The sequence below is a fragment of the Camellia sinensis genome, chromosome 6, assembly GCF_055761805.1.
Source record: "Camellia sinensis isolate YWXY chromosome 6, ASM5576180v1, whole genome shotgun sequence".
Lineage (NCBI taxonomy): Eukaryota > Viridiplantae > Streptophyta > Magnoliopsida > Ericales > Theaceae > Camellia > Camellia sinensis.
The window spans coordinates 2,910,001-2,925,173 of NC_138966.1; positions in this window are offsets into that span (position 1 = coordinate 2,910,001).

Genomic DNA, 15,173 nt, shown 5'->3' on the forward strand with positions numbered 1-15,173 from the left:
CAACATGCCATGCCACGGCCTCGGCCCGCAGGCCTTGCTACGGCGTCGCCCAACATGCAATGCCACGGCCTCGGCCCGCATGCCATGCCACGGCCTCGGCCCGCATGCCTTGCCACGGCGTCGCCCAACATGCCATGCCACGGCCTCGGCCCGCATGCCTTGCCACGGCCTCGGCCGCGCATGCCATGCCACCGCGTTGCCCGGCATGCCATGCCTTGGCCTCGGTCAACATGCCATGCCACGGCCTCGGCCTCGGCCCGCATGCCTTGCTACGGCGTCGCCCAACATGCAGTGCCACGGCCTCGGCCCGCATGCCATGCCACGGCCTCGGCCCGCATGCCTTGCCACGGCGTCGCCCAACATGCCATGCCACGGCCTCGGCCCGCATGCCTTGCCACGGCCTCGGCCGCGCATGCCATGCCACCGCGTTGCCCGGCATGCCATGCCTTGGCCTCGGTCAACATGCCATGCCACAGCCTCGGCCTCGGCCCGCATGCCTTGCTACGGCGTCGCCCAACATGCAGTGCCACGGCCTCGGCCCGCATGCCATGCCACGGCCTCGGCCCGCATGCCTTGCCACGGCGTCGCCCAACATGCCATGCCACGGCCTCGGCCCGCATGCCTTGCCACGGCCTCGGCCGCGCATGCCATGCCACCGCGTTGCCCGGCATGCCATGCCTTGGCCTCGGTCAACATGCCATGCCACAGCCTCGGCCTCGGCCCGCATGCCTTGCTACGGCGTCGCCCAACATGCAGTGCCACGGCCTCGGCCCGCATGCCATGCCACGGCCTCGGCCCGCATGCCTTGCCACGGCGTCGCCCAACATGCCATGCCACGGCCTCGGCCCGCATGCCTTGCCACGGCCTCGGCCGCGCATGCCATGCCACCGCGTTGCCCGGCATGCCATGCCTTGGCCTCGGTCAACATGCCATGCCACGGCCTCGGCCTCGACCCGCATGCCTTGCTACGGCGTCGCCCAACATGCAGTGCCACGGCCTCGGCCCGCATGCCATGCCACGGCCTCGGCCCGCATGCCTTGCCACGGCGTCGCCCAACATGCCATGCCACGGCCTCGGCTAGCATGCCATGCCACGGCCTCGGCCCGCATGCCTTGCCAAGGCGTTGCCCAACATGCCATGCCATGCCACGGCCTCGGCCCGCATGTCTTGCCAAGGCGTTGCCCAACATGCCATGCCACGGCCTCGGCCCGCATGCCTTGCCACGGCGTTGCCCAGCATGCCATGCCACCGCGTTGCCCGGCATGCCATGCCTTAGCCTTGGCCAGCATGGCATGCCACGGCCTCGGCCATCATGCCATGCCACGGCCTCGGCCCGCATGCCTTGCCACGGCGTTGCCCAACATGCCATGCCACGGCCTCGGCCCGCATGCCATGCCATGTCATGCCTTGGCCTTGGCCAGCATGACATGCCACGGCCTCGGCCCGCATGCCTTGCTACGGCGTCGCCCAACAAGCCATGCCACGGCCTCGGCCCGCATAACATGCCACGGCCTCGGACCGCATGCCTTGCTACGGCGTCGCCCAACATGCCATGCCACGGCCTCGGCCCGCATGACATGCCACGGCCTCGGCCATCATGCCATGCCACGGCCTCGGCCCGCATGCCTTGCCACGGCGTTGCCCAACATGCCATGCCACGGCCTCGGCCCGCATGCCATGCCATGCCACGGCCACGGCCCGCATGCCATGCCACGGCCACGGCCTCGGCCCGCATGCCTTGCTACGGCGTCGCCCAACATGCCATGCCACGGCCTCGGCCCGCATGCCGTGCCACGGCCTCGGCCCGCATGCCATGCCATGCCACGGCCTGCATGTCTTGCCACGGCGTTGCCAAACATGCCATGCCACGGCCTCGGCCCGCATGCCTTGCGACGGCGTCGCCCAACATGCCATGCCACGGCCACGGCCCGCATGCCATGCCACGGCCTCGGCCCGCATGCCATGCCACGGCCTCGGCCCGCATGCATTGCTGCGGCGTTGCCCAACATGCCATGCCACGGCCTCGGCCCGCATGCCTTGCCACCGCGTTGCCCAGCATGCCATGCCACCGCGTTGCCCGGCGTGCCATGCCTTAGCCTTGGCCAACATGTCGAGCCACGGCCTCGGCCCGCATGCCATGCCATGCCACAGCCCGCATGTCTTGCCACGGCGTTGCCAAACATGCCATGCCACGGCCTCGGCCCGCATGCCTTGCTACGGCGTCGCCCAACATGCCATGACATGCCACGGCCTCGGCCCGCATGCCTTGCTACGGCGTCGCCCAACATGCCATGCCACGGCCTCGGCCCGCATGCCATGCCACGGCCTCGGCCCGCATGCCTTGCGACGGCGTCGCCCAACATGCCATGCCACGGCCTCTGCCCGCATGCCATGCCACGGCCTCGGCCCGCGTGACATGCCACGGCCTCGGCCCGCATGCCTTGCCACGACGTCGCCCAACTTGCCATGCCACGGCCTCGGCCCGCATGCCATGCCACGGCCTCGGCTCGCATGACATGCCACGGCCTCGGCCCGCATGCCTTGCTACGGCGTCGCCCAACATGCCATGCCACGGCCTCGGCCCGCATGCCATGCCATGGCCTCGGCCCGCATGACATGCCACGGCCTCGGACCGCATGCCTTGCTACGGCGTCGCCCAACATGCCATGCCACGGCCCCGGCCCGCATGCCTTGCCACCGCGTTGCCCGGCGTGCCCTGCCACCGCGTTGCCCGGCGTGCCATGCCTTAGCCTTGGCCAACATGTCGTGCCACGGCCTCGGCCCGCATGCCATGCCATGCCACGGCCCGCATGTCTTGCCACGGCGTTGCCAAACATGCCATGCCACGGCCTCGGCCCGCATGCCTTGCCACGGCCTCGGCCAACATGCCATGCCACGGCCTCGGCCCGCATGCCATGCCACGGCCTCGGCCCGCATGACATGCCACGGCCTCGGCCCGCATGCCTTGCTACGGCGTCGCCCAACATGCCATGCCACGGCCTCGGCCCGCATGCCATGCCACGGCCTCGGCCCGCATGCCCTTCTACGGCGTTGCCCAACATGCCATGCCACGGCCTCGGCCCGCATGCCTTGCCACCGCGTTGCCCAGCATGCCATGCCAACGCGTTGCCCGGCGTGCCATGCCTTAGCCTTGGCCAACATGTCGTGCCACGGCCTCGGCCCGCATGCCATGCCACGGCCTCGGCCCGCATGTCTTGCCACGGCGTTGCCCAACATGCCATGCCACGGCCTCGGCCCCCATGCCTTGCCACCGCGCTGCCCAGCATGCCAATGCACCGCGTTGCCCGGCGTGCCATGCCTTAGCCTTGGCCAACATGCCACGCCACGGCCTCGGCCCGCATGGCTTGCCAGGGCGTTGCCCAACATGCCATGCCACGGCCTCGGCCCGCATGTCTTGCCACGGCGTTGCCCAACATGCCATGCCATGCCACGCCACGGCCTCGGCCCGCATGCCATGCCACGGCCTCGGCCCGCATGCCATGCCATGCCACGGCCTCGGCCCGCATGCCATGCCACGGCCTCGGCCAGCATGCCATGCCAAGGCCTCGGCCCGCATGCCTTGCCACGGCGTTGCCCAGCATGCCATGCCACCGCGTTGCCCAGCGGGCCGTGCCGCGGCCTCGGCCCGCATGCCTTGCGACTGCCTTGGCCAGCGTGCCATGCCACAGCGTGCCATGCCTTAGCCTTGGCCTACATGCCATGCCACTGCCTTGGCCAGCATGTCGTGCCACCGCCACGGCCAGCATGCCATGCCGGTCCGTTGCCCAGCATGCCACGGCCGTGGCGGCATGGCAAGCCACGGCCTCGGCCAGCATGCCATGCCACGGCCTCGGCCAGCATGCCATGGCACTGTCTTGGTCAGCATGCCATGCCATGGCACCGCCTTGTCCAGCACGCCGTGCCGCAGCGTTGGCCAGCATGCCTTGGCCGGCATGCCATGCCAATGCCTTGGGCCAACATGGCGTGCCACGGGCTGGGCCATGCCGGTCCGTTGCCCGGCATGCCACGGCCGTGGCGGCATGGCAAGCCACGGCCTCGGCCAGCATGCCATGCCCCGGCCTCGCCCAGCATGCCATGGCACGGTCTTGGTCAGCATGCCATGCCATGGCACCGCCTTGTGCAGCGTTGGCCAGCATGCCTTGGCCGGCATGCCATGCCAATGCCTTGGGCCAACATGGCGTGCCACGGGCTGGGCGAGCACGGCATGCCACGGGCTGGGCGAGCATGCCACGCCACGGCCTTGGCTAGCAGCAAGGCATGCCACGGCCTCGGCGAGCATGCCATGCCATGCCAAGGCCAAGGCCAAAGCCAAGGCCAAGGCAGTGGGCAAGGCCAAGTCCCTGTGCAAGGCATGGCCAAGGCCAAGGCAAAGGCCAAGGCCGCGGGCAAAGGCCAAGGCCAAGGCCAAGGCCATGGCGTGCCACCGCCTCGATCGATCTTTTTGAACATGATTCTTTTATAATCTTACCCAAACCGTGCAACACAATTAAAAATGCACTACAATCAATTTTAAATGTCATTCCCTATTTTTTTGCAATTTTTCTGGAGCTTTTCGAATTTTTAAAGCCCTTATTTGGCATAAAAAAATCAAAATAAAATAAAAAAAATGAAAAAAATAATTTAATAATTTCTATAATTACTAGTGAATCATCCTTTAATTATGGGAATTTTTCCATAATTTTTTGACTATTTTTATTAATTTTTATTATTTTTTAAGTATTAATATCGAAATAAATTAAAATAAAATATTTTCTGTAAAAAAATATTTTTTTTAATTTTTTTTATGGTGTATTAAATTATTTCCTACAACTTTCATGTTGAAAGTTTTGGCAAAAAACCATTACTTTTTAAAAAAACCCCATTATGACTCCTCGAACATGCTTGATGTTTCCTCCTGCCAGATTGAAAAGGGCTTAACAGGCTATTATAAGGGGGGGGCACCTCCCTTGCCCAGGGCAAGGCAGTGGCAGGTACGCCCCATGTTGGGCGCGGCCTGGGCTGCGGCCTTGGGTTACATGCACTGCGGCTCGACCGCGGCCTGGGCTGCGGCCTGGGGCGGCTCGGCCGCGGCCTTGGGCGGCCTGGACCGCGGCCTTGGGCGGCCTTGCGCGGCCTGGGCGCGGCCTTGGGCGGCCTGGGCGCGGCCTTGCGCGGCCTGGGCGCGGCCTTGGGCGGCCTGGGCGCGGCCTTGCGCGGCCTGGGCGCGGCCTTGGGCAGCATGGCGTGGCATGCGCGCGGGCGTGGGCGGCCTGGCATGCGCGCGGCATGGGCAGCACGGCATGGCATGCGCACGGCCTGGGCGGCCTGGCATGCAGCCGGCCTGGCATGCCAGCGGCGTGGGCAGCACGGCATGGCATGCGCACGGCCTGGGCGGCCTGGCATGCAGCCGGCCTGGCATGCCCGCGGCGTGGGCAGCACGGCATGGCATGCGCACGGCCTGGGCGGCCTGGCATGCAGCCGGCCTGGGCAGCACGGCATGGCATGCGCACGGCCTGGGCGGCCTGGCATGCCCGCGGCGTGGGCAGCGTGGCCTGTGCGAATACCGCGCGCGTGGTCTTTTGACCACGGTGCGCGTGTTGCGCGCATGGTCGCGCACGCCTTTGCACGCCTTCGCACGCAACGCACGTCTAGTGATAAGAACCGCAGCCAAGGCAGCCCAGCCCCAAGGCCAAGGCCAGCAGCATGGCATGCCACGGCGAAGGCAGCCCAGCCAAAGCCAGCAGCATGCCATGCCAAGGCCAGCAGCATGCCATGCCACGGCCAAGGCAGGCCAGCCAAAGCCAGCAGCATGCCATGCCAAGGCCAAGGCCAGCAGCATGCCATGCCACGGCCAAGGCAGCCCAGCCAAAGCCAGCAGCATGCCAAGCCAAGGCCAAGGCCAGCAGCATGCCATGCCACGGCCAAGGCAGCCCAGCCAAAGCCAGCAGCATGCCATGCCAAGGCCTAGGCCAGCAGCATGCCATGCCACGGCCAAGGCAGGCAAGCCAAAGCCAGCAGCATGCCATGCCAAGGCCAAGGCCAGCAGCATGCCATGCCACGGCCAAGGCAGCCCAGCCAAAGCCAGCAGCATGCCATGCCAAGGCCTAGGCCAGCAGCATGCCATGCCACGGCCAAGGCAGGCCAGCCAAAGCCAGCAGCATGCCATGCCAAGGCCAAGGCCAGCAGCATGCCATGCCACGGCCAAGGCAGCCCACCCAAAGCCAGCAGCATGCCATGCCAAGGCCTAGGCCAGCAGCATGCCATGCCACGGCCAAGGCAGGCCAGCCAAAGCCAGCAGCATGCCATGCCAAGGCCTAGGCCAGCAGCATGCCATGCCACGGCCAAGGCAGCCCAGCCAAAGCCAGCAGCATGCCATGCCAAGGCCAAGGCCAGCAGCATGCCATGCCACGGCCAAGGCAGCCCAGCCAAAGCCAGCAGCATGCCATGCCAAGGCCTAGGCCAGCAGCATGCCATGCCACGGCCAAGGCAGGCAAGCCAAAGCCAGCAGCATGCCATGCCAAGGCCAAGGCCAGCAGCATGCCATGCCACGGCCAAGGCAGCCCAGCCAAAGCCAGCAGCATGCCATGCCAAGGCCTAGGCCAGCAGCATGCCATGCCACGGCCAAGGCAGCCCAGCCAAAGCCAGCAGCATGCCATGCCAAGGCCTAGGCCAGCAGCATGCCATGCCACGGCCAAGGCAGGCCAGCCAAAGCCAGCAGCATGCCATGCCAAGGCCAAGGCCAGCAGCATGCCATGCCACGGCCAAGGCAGCCCACCCAAAGCCAGCAGCATGCCATGCCAAGGCCTAGGCCAGCAGCATGCCATGCCACGGCCAAGGCAGGCCAGCCAAAGCCAGCAGCATGCCATGCCAAGGCCTAGGCCACCAGCATGCCATGCCACGGCCAAGGCAGCCCAGCCAAAGCCAGCAGCATGCCATGCCAAGGCCAAGGCCAGCAGCATGCCATGCCACGGCCAAGGCAGCCCAGCCAAAGCCAGCAGCATGCCATGCCAAGGCCTAGGCCAGCAGCATGCCATGCCACGGCCAAGGCAGGCAAGCCAAAGCCAGCAGCATGCCATGCCAAGGCCATGGCCAGCAGCATGCCATGCCACGGCCAAGGCAGCCCAGCCAAAGCCAGCAGCATGCCATGCCAAGGCCAAGGCCAGCAGCATGCCATGCCACGGCCAAGGCAGCCCAGCCAAAGCCAGCAGCATGCCATGCCAAGGCCTAGGCCAGCAGCATGCCATGCCACGGCCAAGGCAGGCCAGCCAAAGCCAGCAGCATGCCATGCCAAGGCCAAGGCCAGCAGCATGCCATGCCACGGCCAAGGCAGCCCACCCAAAGCCAGCAGCATGCCATGCCAAGGCCTAGGCCAGCAGCATGCCATGCCATGGCCAAGGCAGGCCAGCCAAAGCCAGCAGCATGCCATGCCAAGGCCTAGGCCACCAGCATGCCATGCCACGGCCAAGGCAGCCCAGCCAAAGCCAGCAGCATGCCATGCCAAGGCCAAGGCCAGCAGCATGCCATGCCACGGCCAAGGAAGCCCAGCCAAAGCCAGCAGCATGCCATGCCAAGGCCTAGGCCAGCAGCATGCCATGCCACGGCCAAGGCAGCCCAGCCAAAGCCAGCAGCATGCCATGCCAAGGCCAAGGCCAGCAGCATGCCATGCCACGGCCAAGGCAGCCCAGCCAAAGCCAGCAGCATGCCATGCCAAGGCCTAGGCCAGCAGCATGCCATGCCACGGCCAAGGCAGGCCAGCCAAAGCCAGCAGCATGCCATGCCAAGGCCAAGGCCAGCAGCATGCCATGCCACGGCCAAGGCAGCCCACCCAAAGCCAGCAGCATGCCATGCCAAGGCCTAGGCCAGCAGCATGCCATGCCACGGCCAAGGCAGGCCAGCCAAAGCCAGCAGCATGCCATGCCAAGGCCTAGGCCACCAGCATGCCATGCCACGGCCAAGGCAGCCCAGCCAAAGCCAGCAGCATGCCATGCCAAGGCCAAGGCCAGCAGCATGCCATGCCACGGCCAAGGCAGCCCAGCCAAAGCCAGCAGCATGCCATGCCAAGGCCTAGGCCAGCAGCATGCCATGCCACGGCCAAGGCAGGCAAGCCAAAGCCAGCAGCATGCCATGCCAAGGCCATGGCCAGCAGCATGCCATGCCACGGCCAAGGCAGCCCAGCCAAAGCCAGCAGCATGCCATGCCAAGGCCAAGGCCAGCAGCATGCCATGCCACGGCCAAGGCAGCCCAGCCAAAGCCAGCAGCATGCCATGCCAAGGCCTAGGCCAGCAGCATGCCATGCCACGGCCAAGGCAGGCCAGCCAAAGCCAGCAGCATGCCATGCCAAGGCCAAGGCCAGCAGCATGCCATGCCACGGCCAAGGCAGCCCAACCAAAGCCAGCAGCATGCCATGCCAAGGCCTAGGCCAGCAGCATGCCATGCCACGGCCAAGGCAGGCCAGCCAAAGCCAGCAGCATGCCATGCCAAGGCCTAGGCCACCAGCATGCCATGCCACGGCCAAGGCAGCCCAGCCAAAGCCAGCAGCATGCCATGCCAAGGCCAAGGCCAGCAGCATGCCATGCCACGGCCAAGGCAGCCCAGCCAAAGCCAGCAGCATGCCATGCCAAGGCCTAGGCCAGCAGCATGCCATGCCACGGCCAAGGCAGGCCAGCCAAAGCCAGCAACATGCCATGCCAAGGCCTAGTCCAGCAGCATGCCATGCCACGGCCAAGGCAGCCCAGCCAAAGCCAGCAGCATGCCATATCACGGCCAAGGGCAGCAGCATGCCATGCCACGGCCAAGGCAGCCCAGCCAAAGCCAGCAGCATGCCATGCCATGGCCTAGGCCAGCAGCATGCCATGCCACGGCCAAGGCAGGCCAGCCAAAGCCAGCAGCATGCCATGCCAAGGCCAAGGCCAGCAGCATGCCATGCCACGGCCAAGGCAGGCCAGCCAAAGCCAGCAGCATGCCATGCCAAGGCCTAGGCCAGCAGCATGCCATTCCACGGCCAAGGCAGCCCAGCCAAAGCCAGCAGCATGCCATATCAAGGCCAAGGCCAGCAGCATGCCATGCCACGGCCAAGGCAGCCCAGCCAAAGCCAGCAGCATGCCATGCCATGGCCTAGGCCAGCAGCATGCCATGCCACGGCCAAGGCAGGCCAGCCAAAGCCAGCAGCATGCCATGCCAAGGCCTAGGCCAGCAGCATGCCATGCCACGGCCAAAACAGGCCAGCCAAAGCCAGCAGCATGCCATGCCAAGGCCTAGGCCAGCAGCATGCCATGCCACGGCCAAGGCAGGCCAGCCAAAGCCAGCAGCATGCCATGCCAAGGCCAAGGCCAGCAGCATGCCATGCCACGGCCTAGGCCAGCAGCATGCCATGCCACGGCCAAGGCAGCCCAGCCAAAGCCAGCAGCATGCCATGCCAAGGCCTAGGCCAGCAGCATGCCATGCCACGGCCAAGGCAGCCCAGCCAAAGCCAGCAGCATGCCATGCCAAGGCCAAGGCCAGCAGCATGCCATGCCACGGCCAAGGCAGCCCAGCCAAAGCCAGCAGCATGCCATGCCAAGGCCAAGGCCAGCAGCATGCCATGCCACGGCCAAGGCAGCCCAGCCAAAGCCAGCAGCATGCCATGCCAAGGCCTAGGCCAGCAGCATGCCATGCCACGGCCAAGGCAGGCCAGCCAAAGCCAACAGCATGGCATGCCAAGGCCAAGGCCAGCAGCATGCCATGCCACGGCCAAGGCAGCCCAGCCAAAGCCAGCAGCATGCCATGCCAAGGCCTAGGCCAGCAGCATGCCATGCCACGGCCAAGGCAGGCCAGCCAAAGCGAGCAGCATGCCATGCCAAGGCCTAGGCCAGCAGCATGCCATGCCACGGCCAAGGCAGCCCAACCAAAGCCAGCAGCATGCCATGCCAAGGCTTAGGCCAGCAGCATGCCATGCCACGGCCAAGGCAGGCCAGCCAAAGCCAGCAGCATGCCATGCTAAGGCCTAGGCCACCAGCATGCCATGCCACGGCCAAGGCAGCCCAGCCAAAGCCAGCAGCATGCCATGCCAAGGCCAAGGCCAGCAGCATGCCATGCCACGGCCAAGGCAGCCCAGCCAAAGCCAGCAGCATGCCATGCGAAGGCCTAGGCCAGCAGCATGCCATGCCACGGCCAACGCAGGCCAGCCAAAGCCAGCAGCATGCCATGCCAAGGCCTAGGCCAGCAGCATGCCATGCCACGGCCATGGCAGCCCAGCCAAAGCCAGCAGCATGCCATATCAAGGCCAAGGGCAGCAGCATGCCATGCCACGGCCAAGGCAGCCCAGCCAAAGCCAGCAGCATGCCATGCCATGGCCTAGGCCAGCAGCATGCCATGCCACGGCCAAGGCAGGCCAGCCAAAGCCAGCAGCATGCCATGCCAAGGCCAAGGCAGCCCAGCCAAAGCCAGCAGCATGCCATGCCAAGGCCTAGGCCAGCAGCATGCCATGCCACGGCCAAGGCAGCCCAGCCAAAGCCAGCAGCATGCCATATCAAGGCCAAGGCCAGCAGCATGCCATGCCACGGCCAAGGCAGCCCAGCCAAAGCCAGCAGCATGCCATGCCATGCCTAGGCCAGCAGCATGCCATGCCACGGCCAAGGCAGGCCAGCCAAAGCCAGCAGCATGCCATGCCAAGGCCTAGGCCAGCAGCATGCCATGCCACGGCCAAGGCAGGCCAGCCAAAGCCAGCAGCATGCCATGCCAAGGCCAAGGCCAGCAGCATGCCATGCCACGGCCAAGGCAGGCCAGCCAAAGCCAGCAGCATGCCATGCCAAGGCCAAGGCCAGCAGCATGCCATGCCACGGCCAAGGCTGCCAGCCAAAGCCAGCAGCATGCCATGCCAAGGCCTAGGCCAGCAGCATGCCATGCCACGGCCAAGGCAGCCCAGCCAAAGCCAGCAGCATGCCATGCCAAGGCCTAGGCCAGCAGCATGCCATGCCACGGCCAAGGCAGCCCAGCCAAAGCCAGCAGCATGCCATGCCACGGCCAAGGCAGCCCAGCCAAAGCCAGCAGCATGCCATGCCAAGGCCAAGGCCAAGGCCAGCAGCATGCCATGCCATGCCACGGCCAAGGCCAAGGCCAAGGCAGCCCATCCGAAGCCAGCAACATTCCATGGCAAGGCCAACGCAGCCCAGCCAAAGCCGGCGGCATGCCATGCCAAGGCCAAGGCCAGCCGCATGTCTTGCCACGGCCTTGTCCCGCAGCGTGGCGTGCCTTGGCCTTGGGCTAGAACATCGCATGCCACGCCCTTGGCAAGCAATCCTGTCCCTCGTGTAATTGCCATTTGGTTTGGCTTTGACTTACGTATATGTTGCCCTGCGAAATGCTTGTCCCTCGGGTAATAGCCGGTTTGGTTGCCTTTGACTTGCGAACACGTTGCTAGTGCTTTCCCCAGTGGAAGCTTGTTGGGAAAAGTATGTCCCTCGGAAGTTGCCTGTTGCGTTTGTTATTTGCATTCGAGCTATCCGATGCTTGCTGGGTTTCTCTAAGAGTTTTTGCACGTTCGTCGGGCTTTTTAATTATTTATTTACTCATAAAAATTATAATAAAATAAATTAAAAATAAAAAAATAATTATAGAAATTATTAAATTATTTTTTTTATTAATTTTTATTTTATTTTGATTTTTTTATGCCAAATAAGGGCTTTAAAAATTCGAAAAGCTCCAGAAAAATTGCAAAAAAATAGGGAATGACATTTAAAATTGATTGTAGTGCATTTTTAATTGTGTTGCACGGTTTGGGTAAGATTATAAAAGAATCATGTTCAAAAAGATCGATCGAGGCGGTGGCACGCCATGGCCTTGGCCTTGGCCTTGGCCTTTGCCCGCGGCCTTGGCCTTTGCCTTGGCCTTGGCCATGCCTTGCACAGGGACTTGGCCTTGCCCACTGCCTTGGCCTTGGCTTTGGCCTTGGCCTTGGCATGGCATGGCATGCTCGCCGAGGCCGTGGCATGCCTTGCTGCTAGCCAAGGCCGTGGCGTGGCATGCTCGCCCAGCCCGTGGCATGCCGTGCTCGCCCAGCCCGTGGCACGCCATGTTGGCCCAAGGCATTGGCATGGCATGCCGGCCAAGGCATGCTGGCCAACGCTGCACAAGGCGGTGCCATGGCATGGCATGCTGACCAAGACCGTGGCATGGCATGCTGGGCGAGGCCGGGGCATGGCATGCTGGCCGAGGCCGTGGCTTGCCATGCCGCCACGGCCGTGGCATGCCGGGCAACAGACCGGCATGGCCCAGCCCGTGGCACGCCATGTTGGCCCAAGGCATTGGCATGGCATGCCGGCCAAGGCATGCTGGCCAACGCTGCGGCACGGCGTGCTGGACAAGGCGGTGCCATGGCATGGCATGCTGACCAAGACAGTGCCATGGCATGCTGGCCGAGGCCGTGGCATGGCATGCTGGCCGAGGCCGTGGCTTGCCATGCCGCCACGGCCGTGGCATGCTGGGCAACGGACCGGCATGGCATGCTGGCCGTGGCGGTGGCACGACATGCTGGCCAAGGCAGTGGCATGGCATGTAGGCCAAGGCTAAGGCATGGCACGCTGTGGCATGGCACGCTGGCCAAGGCAGTCGCAAGGCATGCGGGCCGAGGCCGCGGCACGGCCCGCTGGGCAACGCGGTGGCATGGCATGCTGGGCAACGCCGTGGCAAGGCATGCGGGCCGAGGCCTTGGCATGGCATGCTGGCCGAGGCCGTGGCATGGCATGCGGGCCGAGGCCGTGGCATGGCATGGCATGCGGGCCGAGGCCGTGGCATGGCATGCGGGCCGAGGCCGTGGCGTGGCATGGCATGGCATGTTGGGCAACGCCGTGGCAAGACATGCGGGCCGAGGCCGTGGCATGGCATGTTGGGCAACGCCCTGGCAAGCCATGCGGGCCGAGGCCGTGGCGTGGCATGTTGGCCAAGGCTAAGGCATGGCACGCCGGGCAACGCGGTGCATTGGCATGCTGGGCAGCGCGGTGGCAAGGCATGGGGGCCGAGGCCGTGGCATGGCATGTTGGGCAACGCCGTGGCAAGACATGCGGGCCGAGGCCGTGGCATGGCATGCGGGCCGAGGCCGTGGCACGACATGTTGGCCAAGGCTAAGGCATGGCACGCCGGGCAACGCGGTGGCATGGCATGCTGGGCAACGCGGTGGCAAGGCATGCGGGCCGAGGCCGTGGCATGGCATGTTGGGCAACGCCGTAGAAGGGCATGCGGGCCGAGGCCGTGGCATGGCATGCGGGCCGAGGCCGTGGCATGGCATGTTGGGCGACGCCGTAGCAAGGCATGCGGGCCGAGGCCGTGGCATGTCATGCGGGCCGAGGCCGTGGCATGGCATGCGGGCCGAGGCCGTGGCATGGCATGTTGGCCGAGGCCGTGGCAAGGCATGCGGGCCGAGGCCGTGGCATGGCATGTTTGGCAACGCCGTGGCAAGACATGCGGGCCGTGGCATGGCATGGCATGCGGGCCGAGGCCGTGGCACGACATGTTGGCCAAGGCTAAGGCATGGCACGCCGGGCAACGCGGTGGCATGGCACGCCGGGCAACGCGGTGGCAAGGCATGCGGGCCGGGGCCGTGGCATGGCATGTTGGGCGACGCCGTAGCAAGGCATGCGGTCCGAGGCCGTGGCATGTCATGCGGGCCGAGGCCATGGCATGGCATGCGGGCCGAGGCCGTGGCATGGCATGTTGGGCGACGCCGTAGCAAGGCATGCGGGCCGAGGCCGTGGCATGTCATGCGAGCCGAGGCCGTGGCATGGCATGCGGGCCGAGGCCGTGGCATGGCAAGTTGGGCGACGTCGTGGCAAGGCATGCGGGCCGAGGCCGTGGCATGTCACGCGGGCCGAGGCCGTGGCATGGCATGCGGGCAGAGGCCGTGGCATGGCATGTTGGGCGACGCCGTCGCAAGGCATGCGGGCCGAGGCCGTGGCATGGCATGCGGGCCGAGGCCGTGGCATGGCATGTTGGGCGACGCCGTAGCAAGGCATGCGGGCCGAGGCCGTGGCATGTCATGGCATGTTGGGCGACGCCGTAGCAAGGCATGCGGGCCGAGGCCGTGGCATGGCATGTTTGGCAACGCCGTGGCAAGACATGAGGGCCGTGGCATGGCATGGCATGCGGGCCGAGGCCGTGGCACGACATGTTGGCCAAGGCTAAGGCATGGCACGCCGGGCAACGCGGTGGCATGGCATGCGGGCCGGGGCCGTGGCATGGCATGTTGGCCAACGTCGTAGCAAGGCATGCGGGCCGAGGCCGAGGCCGTGGCACGGCATGCGGGCCGAGGCTGTGGCATGGCATGTTGGGCGACGCCGTAGCAAGGCATGCGGTCCGAGGCCGTGGCATGTCATGCGGGCCGAGGCCGTGGCATGGCATGCGGGCCGAGGCCGTGGCATGGCATGTTGGGCGACGCCGTAGCAAGGCATGCGGGCCGAGGCCGTGCCGTGGCATGCGGGCCGAGGCCGTGGCATGGCATGCGGGCCGAGGCCGTGGCATGGCATGTTGGGCGACGCCGTAGCAAGGCATGCGGTCCGAGGCCGTGGCCTGTCATGCGGGCCGAGGCCGTGGCATGGCATGCGGGCCGAGGCCGTGGCATGGCATGCGGGCCGAGGCCGTGGCATGGCATGTTGGGCGACGCCGTAGCATGGCATGCGGGCCGAGGCCGTGGCATGTCATGCGCGCCGAGGCCGTGGCATGGCATGCGGGCCGAGGCCGTGGCATGGCAAGTTGGGCGACGTCGTGGCAAGGCATGCGGGCCGAGGCCGTGGCATGGCATGCGGGCCGAGGCCGTGGCAAGGCATGTTGGGCGACGCCGTAGCAAGGCATGCGGGCCGAGGCCGTGGCATGTCATGCGGGCCGAGGCCGTGGCATGGCATGCGGGCCGAGGCCGTGGCATGGCATGTTGGGCGACGCCGTAGCAAGGCATGCGGTCCGAGGCCGTGGCATGTCATGCGGGCCGAGGCCGTGGCATGGCATGCGGGCCGAGGCCGTGGCATGGCATGTTGGGCGACGCCGTAGCAAGGCATGCGGTCCGAGGCCGTGGCATGTCATGCGGGCCGAGGCCGTGGCATGGCATGCGGGCCGAGGCCGTGGCATGGCATGTTGGGCGACGCCGTAGCAAGGCATGCGGGCCGAGGCCGTGCCGTGGCGTGCGGGCCGAGGCCGTGGCATGGCATGTT